Genomic DNA, 26,134 nt, shown 5'->3' with positions numbered 1-26,134 from the left:
CCGCTTCGAGTGCTGTGTCTGAGCGCTCCCTGGAACTTTTGACTGATATGCCAAGGAGAAGGAAAGCTGGATCCCCATTTGAGCACAAAAGGAACGTAAAAATCTGGAGACAAACTGGCTACCCTGGTCCGACACTATCTCCTTGGGTAACCCATGTAAACGGAAGACCTCCCGGGCAAAAATTGAAGCAAGCTCCTGAGCGGTAGGCAGCTTCATCAAGGGAATGCAATGTGACATTTTAGAAAAACGGTCAACCACCATAAGGATAACAGTATTGCCATTGGAAACAGGGAGCTCGACAATGAAGTCCATGGAAAGATGTGTCCAAGGACGCTCACCATTAGCAATAGGTTGAAGAAGAGTCACAGGAAGACGTCGAGGAGTCTTATTTTGTGCAGCCAGGATCTCCTCCCCCAAGGGAGAAGTCAAATTAGTATGTATGGTAGCCAAAATATGGTCAGGAGGTATAACAGGTGTCAGATTCCTCCTTGGACAGAGCCGAAAATTGTCGAGAGAGGGCATCAGCCCTAACATTCTTACTACCAGGCAGGTAGGAGACCATATAATTAAACCAAGACAAAAATAGCGCCCACCTGGCCTGTCGGGACGACAAACGTTTTGCTTCAGATAGATAAGTTAAATTCTTGTGGTCAGTAAGAATGAGCACTGGCACGCTAGTACCCTCGAGAAGATGCCTCCATTCCTTGAGTGCCAAAATTATGGCCAGTAATTCCCTGTCGCCAATTTCATAATTGCACTCTGCTGGAGACAATTTCTTAGAGAAGAAACCACACGGATGCAAGGAACGGTCAGGCGTAGGACGTTGAGACAAGAGGGCACCTACTCCAGTCTCAGACGTATCGACCTCAAGAACGAAAGGCAGGACAGGGTTAGGATGAGCCAGAACTGGAGCAGCAGCAAAAGCAGTCTTAAGACTATCAAAGGCCTTAATGGCAGTTGGTGACCAATGGAGTGGATCATTCTCTTTACGGGTCATGTCTGTGATAGGTTTGACCAAGGAAGAATAGTTTTAATAAACTTTCTATAGTAATTGGCGAACCCCAAAAAACGTTGAATAGACCGAAGACCAACTGGGTGAGGCCACTGCAGAACTGTAGATAATTTCTCAGGATCCATGGAGAACCCTGCAATGGAGATAACATAAGCTAGGAAGGTTACTTGAGTCTGATGGAACTCACATTTCTCGAGTTTACAAAACAGGCCATTCTCACGTAGTCTCTGAAGAACCCGTGTAACATCAGAACGATGAGCCTCAAGTGTGGGTGAGTGTATGAGGATGTTGTCTAAGTACACCACAACACACTGTTGCAACATATCTCGTAGGACATCATTAATAAATTCCTGAAAAACAGCAGGAGCATTACATAGGCCAAAGGGCATTACAAGATACTCATAATGCCCACTCCTGGTATTAAATGATGTTTTCCATTTGTGACCCTCCTTGATCCTAACGAGATTGTACGCTCCTCTCAAATCAAGTTTAGTAAAGACCGTAGCTCCCTTGAGGCGGTCAAAGAGTTTCGTAATTAGCGGAATAGGGTAAGCATTCTTAATGGTAAGACGATTAAGACCCCTATAGTCGATACATGGTCTTAACTCGCCACCCTTTTTCTTCACAAAGAAGAAGCCAGCCCCTGCAGAAGAGCAGGATTTGCAGATGATCCCCCGCGACAGAGCATTGGCAACATACTCCTCCATAGCACAATTCTCTGCAACAGACAGAGGGTACATCCGGCCCCGAGGAGGAATGACTCCGGGTTGTAGGTCTATGGCACAATCGTAAGACCGGTGAAGAGGCAACGTACCGGCACGCACCTTGTAAAATGCGTCTAGGAACTCTCGGTACTGCTCTGGCAATTGAGATACCGAAGAAGTGCACAAAACCTTAACTGGTTTCCGAAGGCAAGTGGAAATACATTGCGGTGACCATGACAAAATTTCGGACCTGCGCCAGTCGAGACTGGGATTGTGCTTTTGGAGCCAGGGATAACCCAGAACAACTGGAAAATATGGAGAGTTTATCACCTGGAATTGGAGGGTTTCAAAATGGAGAGCCCCAACAGCCATGGACAATGGAGCAGTTTCGTGAGTAACGAGTGCAGGCTGAAGGGGCCTGCCATCAATGGCCTCAATAGCAAGCGGAATGGACCGAGGCAAAACAGGAATGGAGTGCTTTGATACAAAAGCACTGTCAATGAAATAGCCCACAGCACCGGAGTCAACAAGAGCCTGAGTGACTATGGAGGAGTCCACCCAGGAAAGGACAACTGTGACCAAGGGTTTCTCCTTAATCGGTTCCGGGGATGAGGATAAACCACCCAAGGTCTGCCCCCGACAGGACCTTAGGTGTGAGTGTTTACCGGCCGTGTAGGACAAGACTTCAAAAGGGGGCCGTGTAACCCACAATAGAGGCAGAGCCCCTCCCTCCTCCTAAAGGCCCTCTCCGCCGCGGAGAGACGCGTGAATCCCAACTGCATCGGCTCAGCAGTACCTGGTGATTGGCGACCAGGAGGCATGGGAGAATAGGGAGGCATGGGTGGGAACGAACACGTAGGAGACAACGGAACAGGAGGCTTCCGCAAGCACTCCTTGAAAGAGGGCCTCTCTCTGAGTCTGATGTCAAATAGGATCAAAAAAGACACCAATGCCTCGAGATCCTCTGGTAAATCTCTGGCAGCAACTTCGTCTTTAATCGCATCAGAGAGCCCATGAAAGAAGGCGGCATCAAGGGCTTCATTGTTCCAACCTACCTCTGCTGCAAGCGTATGGAACTCAATAGCATACTGAGCAACAGATCTTGTACCTTGCTGAATGGACATGAGTCGTTTAGCCGCAGAGGAGGAGCGAGTCGGAACATCAAATACCCTTCGAAAGGAGGCCACAAATTCAGGGTAATTTGAAATCACAGGTTTATTAGTCTCCCGCAAGGGATTAGCCCAGGCAAGAGCTGTGTCAGAGAGTAACGAGATGAGAAATCCCACCTTAGCTCTGTCAGAGGGAAACGCCTGAGGTAACATCTCAAAGTAAATGCCCACCTGGTTAAAAAACCCTCTGCACTGAATAGGATTGCCTCCATATGTGCAGTGCGAGTCAGCAGGGTTTGCAGGGCTAGTGCAAATTGATCCAAGTGGTGATCCTGTACATCCATCCTGGAAATGATGGCAGGTAAAGGTGGATAATTAGCACCATCAGGATTCATGGCCTTTGCATAATGTCAGGGTGCCAGGAATCAGACTGAGACAAGAAGTGCAAAAATAATCACACCTTTATTAATAGCAAAAAATAATAAAAAGTCCACAAGTCAAATAACAAGCCAGGAGTCAAAACCAGAGCTGGTAGTCAGACGAGCCGAGACAGGAGCCAAAGCGAATAGTCAGACGAGCCAGAATCAGGAACAAGGAAAACAGCAGAGTCAGGAACAAGCCAGGGATCAGGAACCAGGAAGGACGTCAGGCTGCCAGGTAATGCACAGGAACTCTCACAAACAGGTCTGAGACAACGCAAAGGCAAAGCATACTGAACAGAGGCCCTTTAAATAATAAGTGATGACATCACAATTCTGAGACTGCATCCTGTCTCACATGGATGATGCACACCAGTCTGGCCATAAAAGGAAGTGCAGGAAATGAGCAGCATCCCCCACAATGCACCGTAGTCAGGAAGAGAGGTGAGTAAAATGGCCAAAGTAGTCTAGCTGCAGACTGGAGCTCCACTCTAGACAGGAAACATGTGACCTCCACTGACTCTAGACAGGAAACATGTGACCTCCGCTGACTCTAGACAGGAAACATGTGACCTACACTCAAAGCTTTTTTTTTTTTTAATCAACTTTAATGTAACAAACAACCTATAGACAATCATTCTGAAAACGAAACATTTTGCAGCTTTCTTGTTCTTCTTAATGTGCACTCACAGTGGTTTTTGCTGATTGTAATTTATAAGGTAACCACTGTGAGTGCACAATAAGAAGAACAAGAAAGCTGCAAAATGTTTCGTTTTCAGAATGATTGTCTATAGGTTGTTTGTTACATTAAAGTTTAAAAAAAAAAAAAAAGCTTTGGGTGGAGGTCACATGTTTCCGGTCTAGAGTGGAGCTAGACCCTTCCCAAAATGGCTGCCAGCAGCACATGGCAAACACAACAGGGGAAAAACCTTGACACGTATACACTAAATGTTAAAATAATAAACACAGATATTAAATATTTATATTAATATGGGATAAAAATCAAATGTAAATATACTGTAGCTATAGGAAATTACATCAGACTGCCACTCACAAGGTATGTATGTGATATTAAGATGGAAATTATAAACTAAAATATTAATTTGGTCAATGCTGAAAATGTTGTAGTCCTCGAGTCCTTTTCATAAAGATGTAACTTTAAAATGCATCTTTTAAAATATTATAAGTGGAATAGCTCATTTTAGTATGAAAATACTCAGATTAAATAGTATTATATGGTCCCACACGTATTGGACATATTATTTGCTGATACTGGAAATTAAAGTGTATTTAATCAACACTTTAAAAGTTAGATATTAAACTGATAGCAGTATTGATAATGAAACTGCATTTCTAGTTACCTGCTGCCCTCTGGTGCTTTATGCGAGAATTGCAACCAAAGGGGATTGTAGTATCAAATAACCATATGCATTCTCAAAGAGCCAATGAAATGTTCAGTTTCGTAGGGCCAATCAGAATACAAGCTTCGATAAGGGTGTCCAATATTCTGTTGGAATGATTAAAGAAGGAGGAGTTATATCTTTGATAAAATACCCACACACTGATAGAAAAGAGAGAGGCTCAAACAGAGACACTCACTTTGACTGAGAAACACACACCCCTAGATTACGAGTTTTGCGTTAGAGGCTATGCGGAGCTAACAAGCAGTTTATGCTCACCGCTCACTTACAGACAGCGCTGGTATTACAGGTTTTTACAAACCAGACAAGAAGTGAGCGAGGAGCAAAATTTAGCTCATTACCGCACTCCAATACCAGCGCTGCTTACGTTAGCGGTGAGCTGGTGTAACTTGCTCGTGCGCGATTTCCCTATAGGAATCAACAGGGATCGCCTGCTGAAAAAAAGTCTTACACCTGCAAAAAAGCAGCGTAAAACTCCTTAACGCAGCCCCATTGATTCCTATGGGGAAATAAAATGTATGTTTACACCTAACACCCTAACATGAACCCGAGTCTAAACACCCCTAATCTTACACTTATTAACCCTAATCTGCCTTCCCCGAAATCCCCGCAACCTACATTATATTATTAACCCCTAATCTGCCGCTCCGGACACCGCCGCCACCTACATTATACTTATGAACCCCTAATCTGATGCCGCCAACACCTACATTATATTTATTAACCCCTAATCTGCCTTCCCCAATGTCAAAGCAAACTAACTACACTTCTCTGCCGCACTCCCGCATCGCAAACATTAGTTAAAGATTATTAACCCCTAATCTGCCGTCCCTAACATCGCCGCCACCTACCTACAATGCATGTGAGTGTATATGCTTGATGTACAATGCATGTGAGTGTATAAGATTTAAGTACAATGCATGTGAGTGTATAAGCATGATGTACAATGCATGTTAGTGTATAAGCTTTATGTACAATGCATGTGAGTGTATAAGCATGATGTACAATGCATGTGAGTGTATAAGCATGATGTACAATGCATGTGAGTGTATAAGCATGATGTACAATGCATGTGAGAGTATAAGCATGATGTACAATGCATGTGAGTGTATAAGCTTGATGTACAATGCATGTGAGTGTATAAGCTTTATGTACAATGCATGTGAGTGTATAAGCTTGATGTACAATGCATGTGAGTGTATAAGCTTTATGTACAATGCATGTGAGTGTATAAGCATGCTGTACAATGCATGTGAGTGTATAAGCATGATGTACAATGCATGTGAGTGTATAAGCTTTATGTACAATGCATGTGAGTGTATAAGCATGATGTACAATGCATGTGAGTGTATAAGCATGATGTACAATGCATGTGAGTGTATAAACTTTATGTACAATGCATGTGAGTGTATAAGCATGATGTACAATGCATGTGAGTGTATAAGCTTTATGTACAATGCATGTGAGTGTATAAGCTTTATGTACAATGCATGTGAGTGTATAAACATGATGTACAATGCATGTGAGTGTATAAGCTTTATGTACAATGCATGTGAGTGTATAAGCTTTATGTACAATGCATGTGAGTGCATAAACATGATGTACAATGCATGTGAGTGTATAAGCATGATGTACAATGCCTGTGAGTGTATAAGCATGATGTACAATGCCTGTGAGTGTATAAGCATGATGTACAATGCATGTGAGTGTATAAGCATGATGTACAATTCAGGTGAGCATATAAGCATGATGTACAATGCATGTGAGTGTATAAGCTTTCTGTACAATGCATGTGAGTGTATAAGCTGTATGTACAACGCATGTGAGTGTATAAGCTTTATGTACAATGCATGTGAGTGTATAAGCTTTATGTACAATGTATGTGAGTATATAAGCATGATGTACAATGCATGTGAGTGTATAAGCATGATGTACAATGCATGTGAGTGTATAAGCATGATGTACCACAATGCATGTGAGTGTATATGCATGATGTACAATGCATGTGAGTGTATAAGCTTTATGTACAATGCATGTGAGTATATAAGCATGATGTACAATGCATGTGAGTGTATAAGCATGATGTACAATGCATGTGAGTGTATAAGCATGATGTACAATGCATGTGAGTGTATAAGCTTTATGTACAATGCATGTGAGTGTATAAACATGATGTACAATGCATGTGAGTGTATAAGCATGATGTACAATGCATGTTAGTGTATAAGCTTTATGTACAATGCATGTGAGTGTATAAGCATGATGTACAATGCATGTGAGTGTATAAGCATGATGTACAATGCATGTGAGTGTATAAGCATGATGTACAATGCATGTGAGAGTATAAGCATGATGTACAATGCATGTGAGTGTATAAGCTTGATGTACAATGCATGTGAGTGTATAAGCTTTATGTACAATGCATGTGAGTGTATAAGCTTGATGTACAATGCATGTGAGTGTATAAGCATGCTGTACAATGCATGTGAGTGTATAAGCATGATGTACAATGCATGTGAGTGTATAAACATGATGTACAATGCACGTGTGCGTATAAGCATGATGTACAATGCATGTGAGTGTATAAGCTTTATGTACAATGCATGTGAGTGTATAAGCTTTATGTACAATGCATGTGAGTGTATAAGCATGATGTACAATGCATGTGAGTGTATAAGCATGATGTACAATGCATGTGAGTGTATAAGCTTTATGTACAATGCATGTGAGTGTATAAGCATGATGTACAATGCATGTGAGTGTATAAGCATGATGTACAATGCATGTGAGTGTATAAACTTTATGTACAATGCATGCGAGTGTATAAGCATGATGTGCAATGCATGTGAGTGTATAAGCATGATGTACAATGCATGTGAGTGTATAAGCTTTATGTACAATGCATGTGAGTGTATAAGCTTTATGTACAATGCATGTGAGTGTATAAGCATGATGTGCAATGCATGTGAGTGTATAAGCATGATGTACAATGCATGTGAGTGTATAAGCATGATGTACAATGTATGTGAGTGTATAAGGATGATGTACAATGCATGTGAGTGTATAAGCTTTATGTAAAATGAATGTGAGTGTATAAACATGATGTACAGTGCATGTGAGTGTATAAGCATGATGTACAATGCATGTGAGTGTATAAGCATGATGTACAATGCATGTGAATGTATAAGCTTTATGTACAATGCATGTGAGTGTATAAACATGATGTACAATGCATGTGAGTGTATAAGCATGATATATAATGCATGTGAGTGTATAAGCATGATGTACAATGGAGGTGAGCGTATAAGCATGATGTACAATGCATTTGAGTGTATAAGCTTTCTGTACAATGCATGTGAGTGTATAAGCTTTCTGTACAATGCATGTGAGTGTATAAGCTTTATGTACAATGCATGTGAGTATATAAGCATGATGTACAATGCATGTGAGTGTATAAGCATGATGTACAATGCATGTGAGTGTATAAGCTTTATGTACAATGCATGTGAGTGTATAAGCATGATGTACAATGCATGTGAGTGTATAAGCTTTATGTACAATGCATGTGAGTGTATAAGCATGATGTACAATGTATGTGAGTGTATAAGCATGATGTACAATGCATTTGAGTGTATAAGCTTTATGTAAAATGAATGTGAGTGTATAAGCATGATGTACATTGCATGTGAGTGTATAAGCTTTATGTACAATGTATGTGAGTGTATAAGCATGATGTACAATGCATGTGAGTGTATAAGCATGATGTACAATGCATGTGAATGTATAAGCTTTATGTACAATGCATGTGAGTGTATAAACATGATGTACAATGCATGTGAGTGTATAAGCATGATATACAATGCATGTGAGTGTATAAGCATGATGTACAATGGAGGTGAGCGTATAAGCATGATGTACAATGCATGTGAGTGTATAAGCTTTCTGTACAATGCATGTGAGTGTATAAGCTTTCTGTACAATGCATGTGAGTGTATAAGCTTTATGTACAATGCATGTGAGTATATAATCATGATGTACAATGCATGTGAGTGTATAAGCATGATGTACAATGCATGTGAGTGTATAAGCTTTATGTACAATGCATGTGAGTGTATAAGCATGATGTACAATGCATGTGAGTGTATAAGCTTTATGTACAATGCATGTGAGTGTATAAGCATGATGTACAATGCATGTGAGTGTATAAGCTTTATGTACAATGCATGTGAGTGCATAAGATTTATGTACAATGCATGTGAGTGTATAAGCATGATGTACAATGCATGTGAGTGTATAAGCATGATGTACAATGCATGTGAGTGTATAAGCTTTATGTACAATGCATGTGAGTGTATAAGCATGATGTACATTGCATGTGAGTGTATAAGCTTTATGTACAATGTATGTGAGTGTATAAGCATGATGTACAATGCATGTGAGTGTATAAGCATGATGTACAATGCATGTGAGTGTATAAGCATGATGTACAATGCATGTGAGTGTATAAGCATGATGTACAATGCATGTGAGTGTATAAGCATGATGTACAATGCATGTTAGTGTATAAGCATGATGTACAATGCATGTGAGTGTATAAGCATGATGTACAATGCATGTGAGTGTATAAGCTTTATGTACAATGCATGTGAGTGTATAAGCATGATGTACAATGCATGTGAGTGTATAAGCATGATGTACAATGCATGTGAGTGTATAAGCTTTATGTACAATGCATGTGAGTGTATAAGCATGATGTACAATGCATGTGAGTGTATACGCATGATGTACAATGCATGTAAGTGTATAAGCTTTATGTACAATGCATGTGAGTGTATAAGCATGATGTACAATGCATGTGAGTGTATAAGCATGATGTACAATGCATGTGAGTGTATAAGCGTGATGTACAATGCATGTGAGTGTATAAACTTTATGTACAATGCATGTGAGTGTATAAGCATGATGTACAATGCATGTGAGTGTATAAGCTTTATGTACAATGCATGTGAGTGTATAAGCATGATGTACAATGCATGTGAGTGTATAAGCATGATGTACAATGCATGTGAGTGTATAAGCATGATGTACAATGCATGTGAGTGTATAAGCATGATGTACAATGCATGTGAGTGTATAAGCATGATGTACAATGCATGTGAGTGTATAAGCATGGTGTACAATGCATGTGACTGTATAAGCATGATGTACAATGCATGTGAGTGTATAAGCATGATGTACAATGCATGTGAGTGTATAAGCATGATGTACAATGCATGTGAGTGTATAAGCATGATGTACAATGCATGTGACTGTATAAGCTTTATGTACAATGCATGTGACTGTATAAGCTTTATGTACAATGCATGTGAGTGTATAAGCATGGTGTACAATGCATGTGACTGTATAAGCATGATGTACAATGCATGTGTGTGTATAAGCATGATGTACAATGCATGTGAGTGTATAAGCATGATGTACAATGCATATGAGTGTATAAGCATGATGTACAATGCATATGAGTGTATAAGCATGATGTACAATGCATGTGAGTGTATAAGCATGATGTACAATGCACGTGAGTGCAGAAGCTTGATGTATTGAACAGTTATAGCTACATAGCCACCATGTATAATAGTGACCCATATAGCATATTACAATGCACACAAAACAATACTTTGTAGCTCTGCTAAGCTTCACTTTCTAGTTTATTTTTATGAATGTGATGAGTTACAATGTAAAGGAACTGCAATACGCTGCAGCTTTTCCTGGTACCCAAGGGGAATAAACTAAAGGGTAGCTATTTGTTACCAGCAGCAGGATACTGTATCATATATTTGCATTATTACTTATCCCAGTTTGTCAGCAGGTTCACAACAGACACAGGTGACCATAGCTGTCTCTCAGGGGCCCTGCTCTGTGGAGAATGGACAGATATTTGCTGACCGTTTATCCTATTTTTGTCATATGGCAGCTTGCCAGTGTAGGTGTCTGATGTGCAGCTCTTGATAACTTTGTTCTTCCTGTGAACGCTGATTAATGCAGATCATCTTGTATTGCTGAAACACTGGAGATAAAAACTAGCAATGAAACACTATAAATAGTTTATAGGGACACTGTACTTTAAAAGTATTTCCCCTTAATGCTTACAGAGTATTATGTTCATGTAAAATTGTTCCTTTAGTCTTATTTTTTATTTGAAAAGTATGTTTTTGTTCATTGAAACCTCAACCCACTGTTCTCAAGAACAGGCACATTTAAATGGGCTGACCCTACAGGAAGCATAGACCTGCTTATTGTATATCCCTTTATACACAAAGCCCTCCTTTATCTTACTTCCTCTCTCTTTATATATGGCCTTTGTATGTATGTATGTGTATGTTTACATATATATATATATATATATATATATATATATATATATATATATATATATATATATATATATATCAAAATAAAGGAGCTATTTGTTAACAATTTAAACGGACGCTGAACCCAAATTGTTTCTTTCGTGATTCAGATAGACCATGCAATTTTAAGCAACTTTCTAATTTACTCCTATTATCACATTTTCTTCTTTCTCTTGGTTTCTTTATTTGAAAAGCAAGAATGTAAGTTTAGATGCCGGCCCATTTTTGGTGAACAACCTGGGTTGTTCTTGCTGATTGGTGGATAAATTCACCCACCAATAAACAAGTGTTGTCCAGAGTTCAAAACCAAAAATTGACTGTCTCCTTAGCTTAGATGCATTCTTTACAAATAAACGGCTAGATTACGAGTTGTGCGTTAAGGTAAAAAGCAGCGTTAACAGGTCCTAACTCAGCTTTTTCACTACCGCTGCTATTACGAGTCTTGAAGGTTTAGGGTCACCGCACACTTCTTTGGCCTTACCGCAAAACGACTTACGTAAATTTTGTAAAGTCTTTTTTCTATGGGACTTCCATAGCGCCGGTATTACGAGTCTGTCCTGGGAGGCCAAAAAGTAAGTGGTACACCCTACCCTGTCAAGATCCGTAACGCATTCTAAAGTCAGTAGTTAAGAGTTTTATGGTACAACGCCGTAACATAAAACTCATAACTAAAGTGCTAAAAAGTACACTAACACCCATAAACTACCTATTAACCCCTAAACCGAGGCCCTCCCGCATCGCAAACACTATAATAATATTTTTAACCCCTAATCTGCCGCTCCGAACACCGCCGCCACCTACATTATATTTATGAACCCCTAATCTGCTGCCCCCAACATCGCCGACACCTACATTATATTTATTAACCCCTAATCTGCTGCCCCCAATGTCGCCGCAACCTACCTACACTTATTAACCCCTAATCTGCCGCCCTCTATTGGCTGATTGGAACAGCCAATAGAATGCGAGCTCAATCCTATTGGATGATTGGATCAGCCAATAGGATTGAACTTCAATCCTTTTGGCTGATTGCATCAGCCAATAGGATTTTTTCTACCTTAATTCCGATTGGCTGATAGAATCCGATCTTCAGGGGGTTAGTGTTAGGTTTTTTAAGGGTGTATTGGGTGGGTTTTATTTTTAGGTTAGGGTTTGGGCTTGCAAAAGAGCTAACTGCCCTTTTAAGGGCAATGCCCATCCAAATGCCCTTTTCAGGGCAATGGGGAGCTTAGGTTTTTTTAGATAGTATTTTATTTGGGGGGTTGTTTGTGTGGGTGGTGGGTTTTACTGTTGAGGGGGTGTTTGTATTTTTTTTTTTTACAGGTAAAAAAGCTGATCACTTTGGGGCAATGCCCCGCAAAAGGCCCTTTTAAGGGCATTGGTAGTTTAGTTTAGGCTAGGGGTTTTTTTTATTTTGGGGGGGCTTTTTTTTATTTTGACAGGGCTCTTAGATTAGGTGTAATTACTTTAAATATCTGTAATTTGTTTATTATTTTCTGTAATTTAGTGTTTGTTTTTTGTACTTTAGCTAATTTAATTTAATTGATTTAATTGTTGTTAATTTAGTTAATTTATTTAATTATAGTGTAGTGTTAGGTGTTAGTGTAATTTAGGTTCGATTTTATTTTACAGGTAAGTTTGTATTTATTTTAGCTAGGTAGTTATTAAATAGTTAATAACTATTTAGTAACTATTCTACCTAGTTAAAATAAATACAAACTTGCCTGTAAAATAAAAATAAGTCCTAAACTAGCTACAATGTAACTATTAGTTATATTGTAGCTAGCTTAGGGTTTATTTTATAGATAAGTATTTAGTTTTAAATAGGAATAATGTAGTTAATGATAGTAATTTTCTTTAGATTTATTTAAATTATATTTAAGTTAGGGGGTGTTAGGGTTAGGGTTAGACTTAGGTTTAGGGGTTAATATATTTAGTATAGTGGCGGCGACGTTGGGGGCGGCAGATTAGGGGTTAATAAATGTAGGTAGGTGGCGTTGATGTTAGTGACAGCAGATTAGGGGTTAATAATATTTAACTAATGTTTGTGAGGCGGGAGTGCGGCGGTTTAGGGGTTAATATGTTTATTATAGTGGCGGCGACGTTGAGGGTGGCAGATTAGGGGTTAATAAGTGTAGGTAGGTGGCGGCGACATTGGGGGTGGCAGATTAGGGGTTAATAAATATAATGTAGGTGGCAGCGATGTTGGGGGCAGCAGATTAGGGGTTCATAAGTATAATGTGGGTGGCGGCGGTGTCCGGATCGGCAGATAAGGGGTTAATAAGAATAATGTAGGTGTTGGCGATGTCGGGGGCGGCAGATTAGGGGTTAATAAGTGTAAGATTAGGGGTGTTTAGACTTGGGGTTCATGTTAGGGTGTTAGGTGTAAACATAACTTTTATTTCCCCATAGGAATCAATGGGGCTGCATTAAGGAGCTTTACGCTGCTTTTTTGCAGGTGTTAGACTTTTTCTCAGTCGGCTCTCCCCATTGATTCCTATGGGGAAATTGTGCACGAGCACGTACGACCAGCTCAACGCTGACTTAAGCAGCGCTGGTATTGGAGTGCGGTAATGAGTTAAATTTTGCTCAACGCTCACTTCTTGTCTTTTAACGACGGGTTTGTAAAAACTCATAATACCAGCGCTGTAGGAAAGTGAGCGGTGAGGGAAAACTGCTCGTTAGCACCGCATAGCCTCTAACGCAAAACTCATAATCTAGCCGATTGATAGCAAGAGAATGAAGAAAATTTGATAATAGGAGTAAATTAGATAATTGCTTAAAGTTGCATGGTCTATCTGAATCTCGAAAGAAAAAAATTGGGTTCAATGTCCCTTTAATATACTTGAGCAAGGGAAAATAAAGAGGAGGAAAGTGTGCAGTATTGCTTTAACTTAATTTCATTTAGATGTTATGAAAGTCAAAATGAAAGATAATTTACATATGTTATCAAATGTTTCTTTTTCTTTCTGACTGTGCACATAAAGAGCTATATATGTAAAACATTTTCCAAAAATATTTGCAAACACTGCTGCACAAAGTGCTCAGGACACATGCACAATTCTGAGTCTACCTGAGTATGCTATCATAGAAAGGGAGTATGTTTCAACAAAGGATTCCAAGATAACAGAGAACATTTGATAATAGAACTAAACTTGAAAGTTAAATGTTTTTTTAATCGTACAATCTGTCTGAATCATGTTTCCCTTAAAAATATATATATTTTTTTTTAATGCACATCTCTAATAGCTAATATATATAATACTAGTCCTAAAGCACGTTCACACGGGCCATTTTTTGCAGTACATCGGTCCCACCCCTTGCGCTCTCTCGCTCCACCTCTCTTTTGCTCTCTCTACCCCTCTCTTTTGCTCTCTCTCTCCCCCTCTCTTTTGCTCTCTCTCCCCTCTCTTTTGACTCTCTCTCCCCTCTCTTTTGATCTCTCTCCCCTCCCTTTTGCTCCCTCTCCCCCCTCTCTTTTGCTCTCTCTCCCCCCTCTCTTTTGCGCTCTCTCTCTCCCCCTCTCTTTTGCGCTCTCTCTCTCCCCTCTCTTTTGCGCTCTCTCTCTCCCCCTCTCTTTTGCGCTCTCTCTCTCCCCCTCTTTTTTGCGCTCTCTCTCCCCTCTCTTTTGCGCTCTCTCTCTCCCCTCTCTTTTGCGCTCTCTCTCTCCCCCTCTCTTTTGCGCTCTCTCTCTCCCCCTCTTTTTTGCGCTCTCTCTCCCCCCTCTCTTTTGTGCTCTCTCTCCCCCCTCTTTTGCGCTCTCTCTCTTCCCCCTCTCTCTTGTGCTCTCTCCCCCTCTCTTTTGTGCTCTCTCGCTCCACCTCTATTTTGCGCTCTCTCGCTCCACCTCTCTTTTGCTCTCTCTCTCCCCATCTCTCTTTCTCTCTCCCTCCTCTCTTTTGCGCTCTCTATCTCCCCCTCTCTTTTGCGCTCTCTCCCCTCTCTCTTTTGTGCTCTCTCTCTCCCCTCTCTCTTTTGCGCTCTCTCTCTCCCCCTGTCTTCTGTGTTCTCTCTCCCCTCTCTTTTGTGCTCTCTCTCTCCCCTCTCTTTTGCACTCTCTCTCTCCCCTCTCTCTCTTTTGCGCTCTCTCCCCCCCTCTCTTTTGTGCTCTCTTTCCCCCCCTCTCTTTTGTGCTCTCTCTCTCCCCCTCTCTTTTGCGCTCTCTCTCTCCCCTCTCTTTTGCGCTCTCTCTCCCCTCTCTTTTGTGCTCTCTCTCTCCCCCCCTCTCTTTTGTGCTCTCTCTCTCTCCCCCTGTCTTCTGCGCTCTCTCTCTCCCCTCTCTCTTTTGCGCTCTCTCCCCCCCTCTCTTTTGTGCTCTCTCCCCCCCTCTCTTTTGTGCTCTCTCTCTCCCCCTGTCTTCTGCGCTCTCTCTCTCCCCTCTCTTTTGCGCTCTCTCTCCCCTCTCTTTTGCGCTCTCTCTCCCCCCTCTTTTGCACTCTCTCCCCCTCACTTTTGTGCACTCTCTCTCCCCCTCTCTTTTGTGCTCTTTCTCTCCCCCTCTCTCTCCCCCTATCTTTTGCACTATCTCGCTCCAACTCTCTTTTGCTCTCTCTACCCCCTCTCTTTTGCTCTCTCCCCCTCTCTTTTGCTCTCTCCCCCTCTCTTTTCCTCTCTCCCCCTCTCTTTTGCTCTCTCTCTCTCCCCCTCTCTTTTGCTCTCTCTCCCCCTCTCTTTTGCGCTCTCTCGCCCTCTCTTTTGCGCTCTATCTCACCCCTCTCTCTTTTGTGCTCTCTCCCCGTCTTCTGTGCTCTCTCTCTCCCCTCTCTTTTGCGCTCTCTCTCCCAGTCTTCTGCGCTCTCTCTCCCCTCTCTTTTGTGCTCTCTCTCTCCCTTCTCTTTTGCGCTCTCTCCCACCCTCTCTTTTGTGCTCCCTCTCTCCCCTGTCTTCTGCGCTCTCTCTCTCCCCTCTCTTTTGCGCTCTCTCTCTCTCTCCCCTCGCCTTTGCACTCTTTCTCCCCCCTCTCTTTTGCTCTCTCTCCCCCCTCTCTTTTGCGCTCTCTCTCTCCCCCTCTCTTTTGCGCTCTCTCTCTCCCCCTCTCTTTTGCGCTCTCTCTCTCCCCCTCTCTTTTGCGCTCTCTCTCTTCCCCTCTCTTTTTGCGTTCTTTCTCTCCCCCTCTCTTTTGCTTTGTTACTCTGCCCTTTCTTTTGCTCTCTCTCTCCATCCCTCTCTTTTGCTCTCTCTCCCCCCTCTCCCCACTCTTTTCCTCTCTCTGCCCCTCTCTATTGCTCTCTCTCCCCCTCTCTTCTTTTGCTCTCTCTCTTCCCCTCTCTTTTGCTCTCTCTCTTCCCCCCCCTCTTATTTTCTCTCTCCCCTCTCTTTTGCTCTCTCTCTCCCCCTCTCTCGTCCCTCTATTTTGCTCTTTCTCCTCTCTTTTGCTCTTTCCCCTCTATTTTGTTCTCTCACCCCTCTTTTTTGCTCTCTCCTCTCTCTTTAGCTCTCTCCCCCTCTCTTTCTATCTACTTCCCCTCTCTCTCCATGCCCTGCCACGCCCGCTCACACCTGGTCAAGCCCACTTTCGCCCACCATCACTGTGCCGCAGCAGATCAGGTAGACTCTACTGCACATGACAGCTTCGGACAAACACACTTGGGCCTCTATTTATCAAGGTCTGGGGGACCTGATCCGACCAGAAATGCTGGTGCAATGATAAATCCCGACAGTGTATGCTGTTGGCATTTATTGATGTGCAGCGGACATGATACGCTACATCGTATCATGTCCGCTCACACTTACATAAATATACCCCATAAAGTTCAAACAAAACAGAACAAATATAATTTGTTGTATATGAAGATAGAAACAGATTTAAAATGATTTAAGAACTGTAAACTACGTAAAATTCATCAAAGGACCGTTAAAGGGATAGATAGCCACATTTTGAATACTTTGAAAGTGATGCAGCATAACTGTAAAAAACAGACTAGAAAATATCACCTGAACATCTCTATGTTAAAAAGGAAGATATTTTACCTCAAATTTGCATCAGTAGCTCTATCCTTTTGTAAAGTTGCTTTAAGCAGCCAATCAAGATGTGAATCCCAGGACTCACAAGGGAGAGTGCATCTGGCATGTGCAGGCAGTCACTCTCAGAAGATTATGGTCAAATCCTATGAGATCACAGTAAAAACTGTAGCTTGCTGAGGTAAGTTTAGAACATTTTGAGGTACATATCTTCCTTTTTAAATAAAGATGTTCAAGTGATGTTTTCTAGTCGGCTGGTCATCAGCCAGTCAGAAACTCAAGTGTATGTATTGTGATCTCTTGCGCATGCACAGTAAGAGCTGGTGAACTTTTTTTTTAACTGCATATTCTGGGGGGTAGTTATCAAGCCGTCAACCTCAAATACGCTGCGTATTCCGCAGCGTATTTGTGGCGAGGCTGATACGCCTTAGTTATCAAAGGCTCGAGACCGGCAAAAGTAGAATTTTGTGACGTCAGCTTCGATCCGCCGGACTCAGTCCGACACAGATCGATTCTTACGTCACTCCAGGGGGGCTAGTTATCAAGCCGTCTACTTTTCTGGCTTCGCCGGCCCAATACGTCCGCCTAAGCTCGCCTACCTTCGCCGCCGCGGACCTTGAATACGTTCGCCTAAGTTATCAAATAAAGCTGTCAAAAAGCCGCGGGGCGATAAGCATGCGGACTGTGACAGTTATCACTCATCCGATCTCGCTGCCCTTCGGCTTTTTCCCAGCTTTATTGCTAGCCTGTCACTAAGCACTCACACTAAACAGCACTGTTCTGCCCCCTATACCGGCGCCCCCGGAGCCCCCCGCAACTAAATAAAGTTACTAACCCCTAAACCGCCGCTCCTAGACCCCGCCGCAACTCTTATAAATGTATTAACCCCTAAACCGCCGCTCCTAGACCCTGCCGCAACTCTTATAAATGTATTAACCCCTAAACCGCCGCTCCTAGACCCTGCCGCAACTCTTATAAATGTATTAACCCCTAAACCGCCGCTCCCGGACACCGCTGCCACCTACATTATACCTAGTAACCCCTATCCTGCCCCCCCTATACCGTCACCCTCTATTATAAAATTATTAACCCCTATCCTGCTGATCCCGCACCTCTCCGCAACTAAATAAATAGTTTAACCCCTAAACCGCCGCTCCATGAACCCGCCGCAACCTATAATAAATTTATTAACCCCTATCCTACCCCCCACTACGCCGCCGCCACTGTAATAAAATGATTAACCCCTAAACCTAAGTCTAACCCTAACCATAACGCCCCCCTAACTTAAATATTAATTAAATAAATCTAAATAAATTAACTCTTATTAACTAAATGAATCCTATTTAAAACTAAATACTTACCTTTAAAATAAACCCTAATATAGCTACAATATAAATAATAATTATATTCTAGCTATCTTAGGATTTATTTTTATTTTACAGGTACCTTTCAATTTATTTTAACCAGGTACAATAGCTATTAAATAGTTATTAACTATTTAATAGCTTACCTAGCTAAAATAAAGAGAAATGTACCTGTGAAATAAATCCTAACCTAAGTTACAATTACACCTAACACTACACTATACTTTAATAAATTATTCCTATTTAAAAATAAATACTTACCTGTAAAATAAACCCTAAGATAGCTACAATGTAATTAATAATTATATTATAGCTATCTTAGGATTTATATTTATTTTACAGGTTACTTTGTATTTATTTTAGCTAGTTAGAATAGTTATTAAATAGTTATTAACTATTTAATAACTACCTAGCTAAAAGAAATACAAAATTACCTGTAAAATAAATCCTAACTTAAGTTACAATTAAACCTAATACTACACTATCATTAAATTAACTAAATAAACTACCTACAAAGAACTACAATGAAATACAATTACATAAACTAACTAAAGTACAAAAAATAAAAAAAGCTAAGTTACAAAAAATAAAAAATTAAGTTACAAACATGTTAAAAATATTACAACAATTTTAAGCTACTTACACCTAATCTAAGCCCCCTAATAAAATAACAAACCCCCCCAAAATAAAAAAATCCCTACCCTATTCTAAATTACATAGATTTCAAAGCTCTTTTACCTTACCAGCCCTTAAAAGGGCCATTTGTGGGGGCATGCCCCAAAAAGTTCAGCTCTTTTGCCTGTAAAATAAAAATACAACCCCCCCCAACATTAAAACCCACCACCCACATACCCCTAATCTAACCCAAACCCCCCTTACAAAAACCTAACACTAATCCCCTGAAGATCATCCTACCTTGAGTCGTCTTCACTCAGCCGAGCCACCGATGGAACTGAAGAGGACATCCGGAGCGGAAGAAGTTAATCCTCCAAGCGGCGCTGAAGAAATCTTCCATCCGATGAAGTCATCATCCAGGCGGCGCTGAAGAAGTCTTCGATCCGGCCGATGTCATCTTCAAAGAGGCGCTGAAGAGGTCTTCTATCCAGGCGAAGTCATCTTCCAAGCCGGGTCTTGAATCTTCCTTCCGCCGACGCGGAACCACCTTCTTCACCGACGGACTACGACGAATGACGGCTCCTTTAAGGGACGTCATCCAAGATGGCGTCCCCTCAATTCCGATTGGCTGATAGGATTCTATCAGCCAATCGGAATTAAGGTAGGAAAATCTGATTGGCTGATGGAATCAGCCAATCAGATTCAAGTTCAATCCGATTGGCTGATCCAATCAGCCAATCAGATTGAGCTCGCATTCTATTGGCTGATCGGAACAGCCAATAGAATGCGAGCTCAATCTGATTGGCTGATTCCATCAGCCAATCAGATTTTCCTACCTTAATTCCGATTGGCTGATAGAATCCTATCAGCCAATCGGAATTGAGGGGACGCCATCTTGGATGACGTCCCTTAAAGGAGCCGTCATTCGTCGTAGTTCGTCGGTGAAGAAGGTGGTTCCGCGTCGGCGGAAGGAAGATTCAAGACCCGGCTTGGAAGATGACTTCGCCCGGATAGAAGACCTCTTCAGCGCCTCTTTGAAGATGACATCGGCCGGATCGAAGACTTCTTCAGCGCCGCCTGGATGATGACTTCATCGGATGGAAGATTTCTTCAGCGCCGCTTGGAGGATTAACTTCTTCCGCTCCGGATGTCCTCTTCAGTTCCATCGGTGGCTCGGCTGAGTGAAGACGACTCAAGGTAGGATGATCTTCAGGGGATTAGTGTTAGGTTTTTGTAAGGGGGGTTTGGGTTAGATTAGGGGTATGTGGGTGGTGGGTTTTAATGTTGGGGGGGGGGGTTGTATTTTTATTTTACAGGCAAAAGAGCTGAACTTTTTGGGGCATGCCCCCACAAATGGCCCTTTTAAGGGCTGGTAAGGTAAAAGAGCTTTGAAATCTATGTAATTTAGAATAGGGTAGGGATTTTTTTTATTTTGGGGGGGTTTGTTATTTTATTAGGGGGCTTAGATTAGGTGTAAGTAGCTTAAAATTGTTGTAATATTTTTAACATGTTTGTAACTTAATTTTTTATTTTTTGTAACTTAGCTTTTTTTATTTTTTGTACTTTAGTTAGTTTATGTAATTGTATTTCATTGTAGTTCTTTGTAGGTAGTTTATTTAGTTAATTTAATGATAGTGTAGTATTAGGTTTAATTGTAACTTAAGTTAGGATTTATTTTACAGGTAATTTTGTATTTCTTTTAGCTAGGTAGTTATTAAATAGTTAATAACTATTTAATAACTATTCTAACTAGCTAAAATAAATACAAAGTAACCTGTAAAATAAATATAAATCCTAAGATAGCTATAATATAATTATTAATTACATTGTAGCTATCTTAGGGTTTATTTTACAGGTAAGTATTTATTTTTAAATAGGAATAATTTATTAAAGTATAGTGTAGTGTTAGGTGTAATTGTAACTTAGGTTAGGATTTATTTCACAGGTACATTTCTCTTTATTTTAGCTAGGTAAGCTATTAAATAGTTAATAACTATTTAATAGTTATTGTACATGGTTAAAATAAATTGAAAGGTACCTGTAAAATAAAAATAAATCCTAAGATAGCTAGAATATAATTATTATTTATATTGTAGCTATATTAGGGTTTATTTTAAAGGTAAGTATTTAGTTTTAAATAGGATTCATTTAGTTAATAAGAGTTAATTTATTTAGATTTATTTAATTAATATTTAAGTTAGGGGGGCGTTATGGTTAGGGTTAGACTTAGGTTTAGGGGTTAATCATTTTATTACAGTGGCGGCGGCGTAGTGGGGGGCAGGATAGGGGTTAATAAATTTATTATAGGTTGCGGCGGGTTCATGGAGCGGCGGTTTAGGGGTTAAACTATTTAGTTGCGGAGAGGTGCGGGATCAGCAGGATAGGGGTTAATAATTTTATAATAGAGGGCGACGGTATAGGGGGGGCAGGATAGGGGTTACTAGGTATAATGTAGGTGGCAGCGGTGTCCGGGAGCGGCGGTTTAGGGGTTAATACATTTATAAGAGTTGCGGCAGGGTCTAGGAGCGGCGGTTTAGGGGTTAATACATTTATAAGAGTTGCGGCAGGGTCTAGGAGCGGCGGTTTAGGGGTTAATACATTTATAAGAGTTGCGGCGGGGTCTAGGAGCGGCGGTTTAGGGGTTAGTAACTTTATTTAGTTGCGGGGGGCTCCGGGGGCGCCGGTATAGGGGGCAGAACAGTGCAGTTTAGTGTGAGTGCTTAGTGACAGGCTAGCAATAAAGCTGGGAAAAAGCCGAAGGGCAGCGAGATCGGATGAGTGATAACTGTCACAGTCCGCTGCTCATCGCCCCGCGGCTTTTTGACAGCTTTATTTGATAACTTAGGCGAACGTATTCAAGGTCCGCGGCGGCGAAGGTAGGCGAGCTTAGGCGGACGTATTGGGCCGGCGAAGCCAGAAAAGTAGACGGCTTGATAACTAGCCCCCTCTGTCTGAATCATGCACAGTGACAGTATTAATATATTTTTTACCTCTGTGATTACCTTTTATCTAAGCCTTTGCAGACTGCCCCCTTATCTCAGTGGATTTGACTGACATGCAGTTAAGCCAATCAGTGCCGACTCCTAAATAACTCCACGGGAGTGAGCACGGTGTTTATCTATATGACACACATGAACTAGTACGGTCTAACTGTGAAAAACTGTCAAAATGCTCTGAACTAAGAGGCAGTTTTCAACGTTTTAGAAACCAGTTTGAGCCTAGGTAGGTTTAGCTTTTCAAAAATACCACCAAGGGAACAAAGCAAATTTGATGATTAAAAGTAAATTGGAAAGTTGTTTAAAATTGCATGCCCTATCTGAATCATGCAAGTTAAATTTTGACTAGACTGTCCCTTTAATTTAGATTTTGTTGCCCTTGGCAGAAGTATGTCTGTAACATATCCTTGTTAAGTTATTGTTCTTATTCATTTATATATACACTAGACGTTGTGCTTGCTACTGAGACTAAAATAGCACAGTAAGATTATATATATATATCTATGGATGTTCAGTGTGGACAGATCAGTATGATAATATTTCCTTAGTTACAAATACCATAAGCACACTCTGCCCTGTACATGACCACAAATCATTTGGAAATCGCTGTAGGTTACATATTCCTGGAACACTCTTTAGTGTCCTTGAGTTCCAGTCCTAAGGACACACTAATGGGTCAGGTTTTTATTATCTGTATGATAATGGGTGGTGGGTGTATCTTGGTCACCGGGGGAGCTATAATTCACTGACCTTATAGGTACCCAATCCTACTTATCCTATCATTTTGTCTACCTCAGGGAGCTCCTTGTTTCCACAATGGGTTTGTGTTTTTATCTGTGGACGAATTGAACACATTCTATATTGCTTTTTATGTAAATGACAGTTATGCATATTCAATGGATCCTCAAAGGGGAACATGAAGGGTCAGTAAGTAGAAAGGAGGATTGTTGTGTGTTGCATATGGTCAGAGGCAGAGGGGCAGTGTTGGAGGTAAAGGTGAAGTTCAATAAAAGGTATTTGCCCCTGTGATTGGGTTGGGCACCCCTGGTTTATAACTGTTTTCTTGTGCAGTCTGTTGTAGGATAGTATTTCATACCTAGATCATAAGCATAATAGTTGAATAAACATACAACATAAATTTCCAGATAGAAATACAAGTGAAGGGTAACCTCTCTTAATTAACCAGGGTGTAAAGTACATTGAACTCTAAATACAATTTCCCAGAAATGCACATTTATTATTTATTTTGCCTGCTTTTACTGTAATTTAATGCTCAACATATCCCCCCCCCCCACTGTCCTCATAACAGGCTGTAATGTATTCAGAATTTGTAGGATGTGTAGGTGTTATGTACCATTCACGTTGGCAGTGCCATATGCCTGCCTGTCTGCCTGCTGTATAACATACATAAAGATTAAAAGTAAACAATATGGGCTAGATTACTGGTGGAGCGCTATTGTTTGCACACAAGCGATATCAGGTTTTTTTTGGCAGTTTGCGCGCAAGTTGTTCAGCTTGTTGAAATTAAATGCGAATGCATGATCACAATCGCGATTTATGCTACAATAATTACCGCAACTTCAGAGCTCTGGTTAACTGTCACAAAACACATCAAAAATACATTTAAAAGTAGTTACACTCATATTAATACAATCTAATAAAAATTATTCAAATATTGCAATAAAAAGTTATGACTCAAAGATACGAGGTCTCAGGTGTTAGAAAAAAAGGCTGCAAAGGGCTTTAACATTAAGATACATAGATATACATGTCTAAATATACTGTATGTACTATATATATATGTGTGTGTGTGTGTGTGTGTGTACATATGTATTTATGTATTTATATGTGTGTATATGTATTTACATATTAATACATATATAAACACATATATAAGTGCATTGGAGCCCTTTGCAGTCAAACAGATGAAGACATGAAAGCTCACACACACATATATTTAAGCAATATTCATATTTGATAAAGTTTTATACTGTGTATTTAATGTAAATATCTCACATTCCAATGTTCTGCAAACAGGGGAACACACACACATATATATATATATATATATATATATATATATATATATATATACTGTATATATAAATATATATGTATCTGTATATATCTATACCTATATTTAATAATGTGTGTGTATGTATAGATAGATAGATAGATAGATAGATAGATACTGTATATATTTGTGCAAATATCCATCAGATATATATTTAAATATCTTTTAAAAAAATGAATATAAGATATTCCACTATGTGCAGAACATTGGACTATGAAATATGCAATATTATCTTCTTATAGTGTGCTATTTAAATAACCAGTATCCTGTTTGCGCCACTTGTAGGTATTCATTTTTTTTCCAACTTTTTCGGCTTCATTGAAGTCTATGGTGGAATTTGATTTTTCTTTTGCGACTTCTCAGTCTATTTTGTTACCGTATCTTTGTCAACGTGAGAGCGCAAACCTTTTACTTTCAACTCATAATACGAGTGCAAATCTCCAAGTGAAAAAAATAATAATTCTAGTGGTTTTAACGCTCAAAGGCAAACGCAAACTACACTCATAATCTAGCCCTATATTTGTTGGTATTGTATCTAAATCTTTTCTCACCTAGGGCCTGATGATATAACGCTCTCTGCTCAGTCGAGATTATCTAAGAAGTCTTGTCAGTACGACAAGGTCCCTCAAATAATTTTATAAACACAAACTTTACCTTGAGAGATGTTTATCTAACTTTGCAAGTTCTTTAGGTGTAGGTGAATCCTACATTACAATATAAGTTCTACAAAAAAAAAAAAGTGGCAACCTTTTGATCATCAAGTCCCCAGTCACCTAGAAAACAGTATGTAGTCTTGGCATTTTACTGAGGCTTATTTTTTATTCACAATACTCACTACCATTATTTTTTCTGCAGTGTATAGTTTATGAGCAGTGTATTTTTATGAAGCCAGCTGCTGCATCTCATGAGCAGGGAAATGTACCTGCTGACAGCGAGGCTAACAAGCTGATGCGTTACTGGTAAAGGTTATGTTAACTTTAGTGCGCAATTGATCCCTTTATTAATGGTTCTTGGCCGGAGAACAGAGACAAAAGATTACAATGTATTCTGGAATTCAGTGATCAGAAGAAAAAAAACTACCATTGTGTTTAGCTCCAACCAAAGGAATATTTAATAGCTTATAGCTATTCCATGTCTAGTGAGGTTATGGGTGTGCATTTAACCACTTGGTTGCCAGAGCCCTGTCTGGCAGCAAAGGGATTTAAAATATCACATCATTATAAAGCTTGAACCTGTATAATGTTGTATTCGTCAGATTGTAGATTATCCTTGTTAATTCATAACAGAAGTACATTGAAACATTTTCAAAGTTCAAGACAGTGAGACTCTCCTTTGGTGAAACGTTCAAGATGAGTCCCCCCCCACACACACACACACGCAATAGATGTTAATACATTTTTAAAACAGTGTGCTTTTATATGCTTGTAATGTATTTCTTAAAATTGCAGAAATACACACGCACACAAACACACACACTCATACATATACAATCTCATACATACACACTCACAATCAATCTCACACATACACACACAAACAATCAATCTCGCACACACAATTAATCTCATAAATACACAACCTCATACATACACACACAATCTCATGCACATAATCAATCTCATAAATACACAATCTCATACATACACAAACAATCAATCAATCTCACACACACAATTAATCTCATACATGCAAAATCTCATACATACACACAAAATCCCCTACATTCACACACACAATCTCATACACACACAATCGCCTACGTACATACACACACACAATCTCATACACACACGATCTCACACACATACACAAACAATCAATCTCACTCACATAATCAATCTCTCACACACATTTAATCTCATACATACACAATCCCCTACATATATACACAAACACACAATCTAATACACACACACAATCTCATACACACACACACAATCTCATACATACACACACAATGCCCTACATACACACACACACAATCTCATAAATACACACACGCACAGACACACACACACAATCTCATAAACACACACGCAATCTCACACACAC

The 26,134-nt window shown here is 40.2% G+C and overlaps 1 protein-coding gene across 4 annotated transcripts in view; it reads right to left on the bottom strand.

Moving 5' to 3' along the window:
• Window positions 1-26,134, bottom strand: part of LOC128650397 (kyphoscoliosis peptidase-like) — a 155,120-nt gene that overhangs the window by 125,624 nt on the left and 3,362 nt on the right. Inside the window, exon 1 of one of the 4 annotated variants that reach the window (XM_053704319.1) lies at window positions 4,606-4,793. The exons of 2 other annotated variants lie outside the window; for them this stretch is intronic. The gene's annotated coding sequence lies outside the window, so the exon portion shown is untranslated. Of the gene's footprint in view, window positions 1-4,605; window positions 4,794-26,134 lie in introns of those variants that run through there. One more of the 4 variants, XM_053704318.1, reaches the window with a different exon arrangement.

Source organism: Bombina bombina, chromosome 2, assembly GCF_027579735.1.
Source record: "Bombina bombina isolate aBomBom1 chromosome 2, aBomBom1.pri, whole genome shotgun sequence".
In the NCBI taxonomy this organism is placed as follows: Eukaryota; Metazoa; Chordata; class Amphibia; order Anura; family Bombinatoridae; genus Bombina; species Bombina bombina.
The sequence above is the reverse complement of the archived record's forward strand: the minus strand, read 5'-3'. Positions and strand labels throughout refer to the sequence as shown.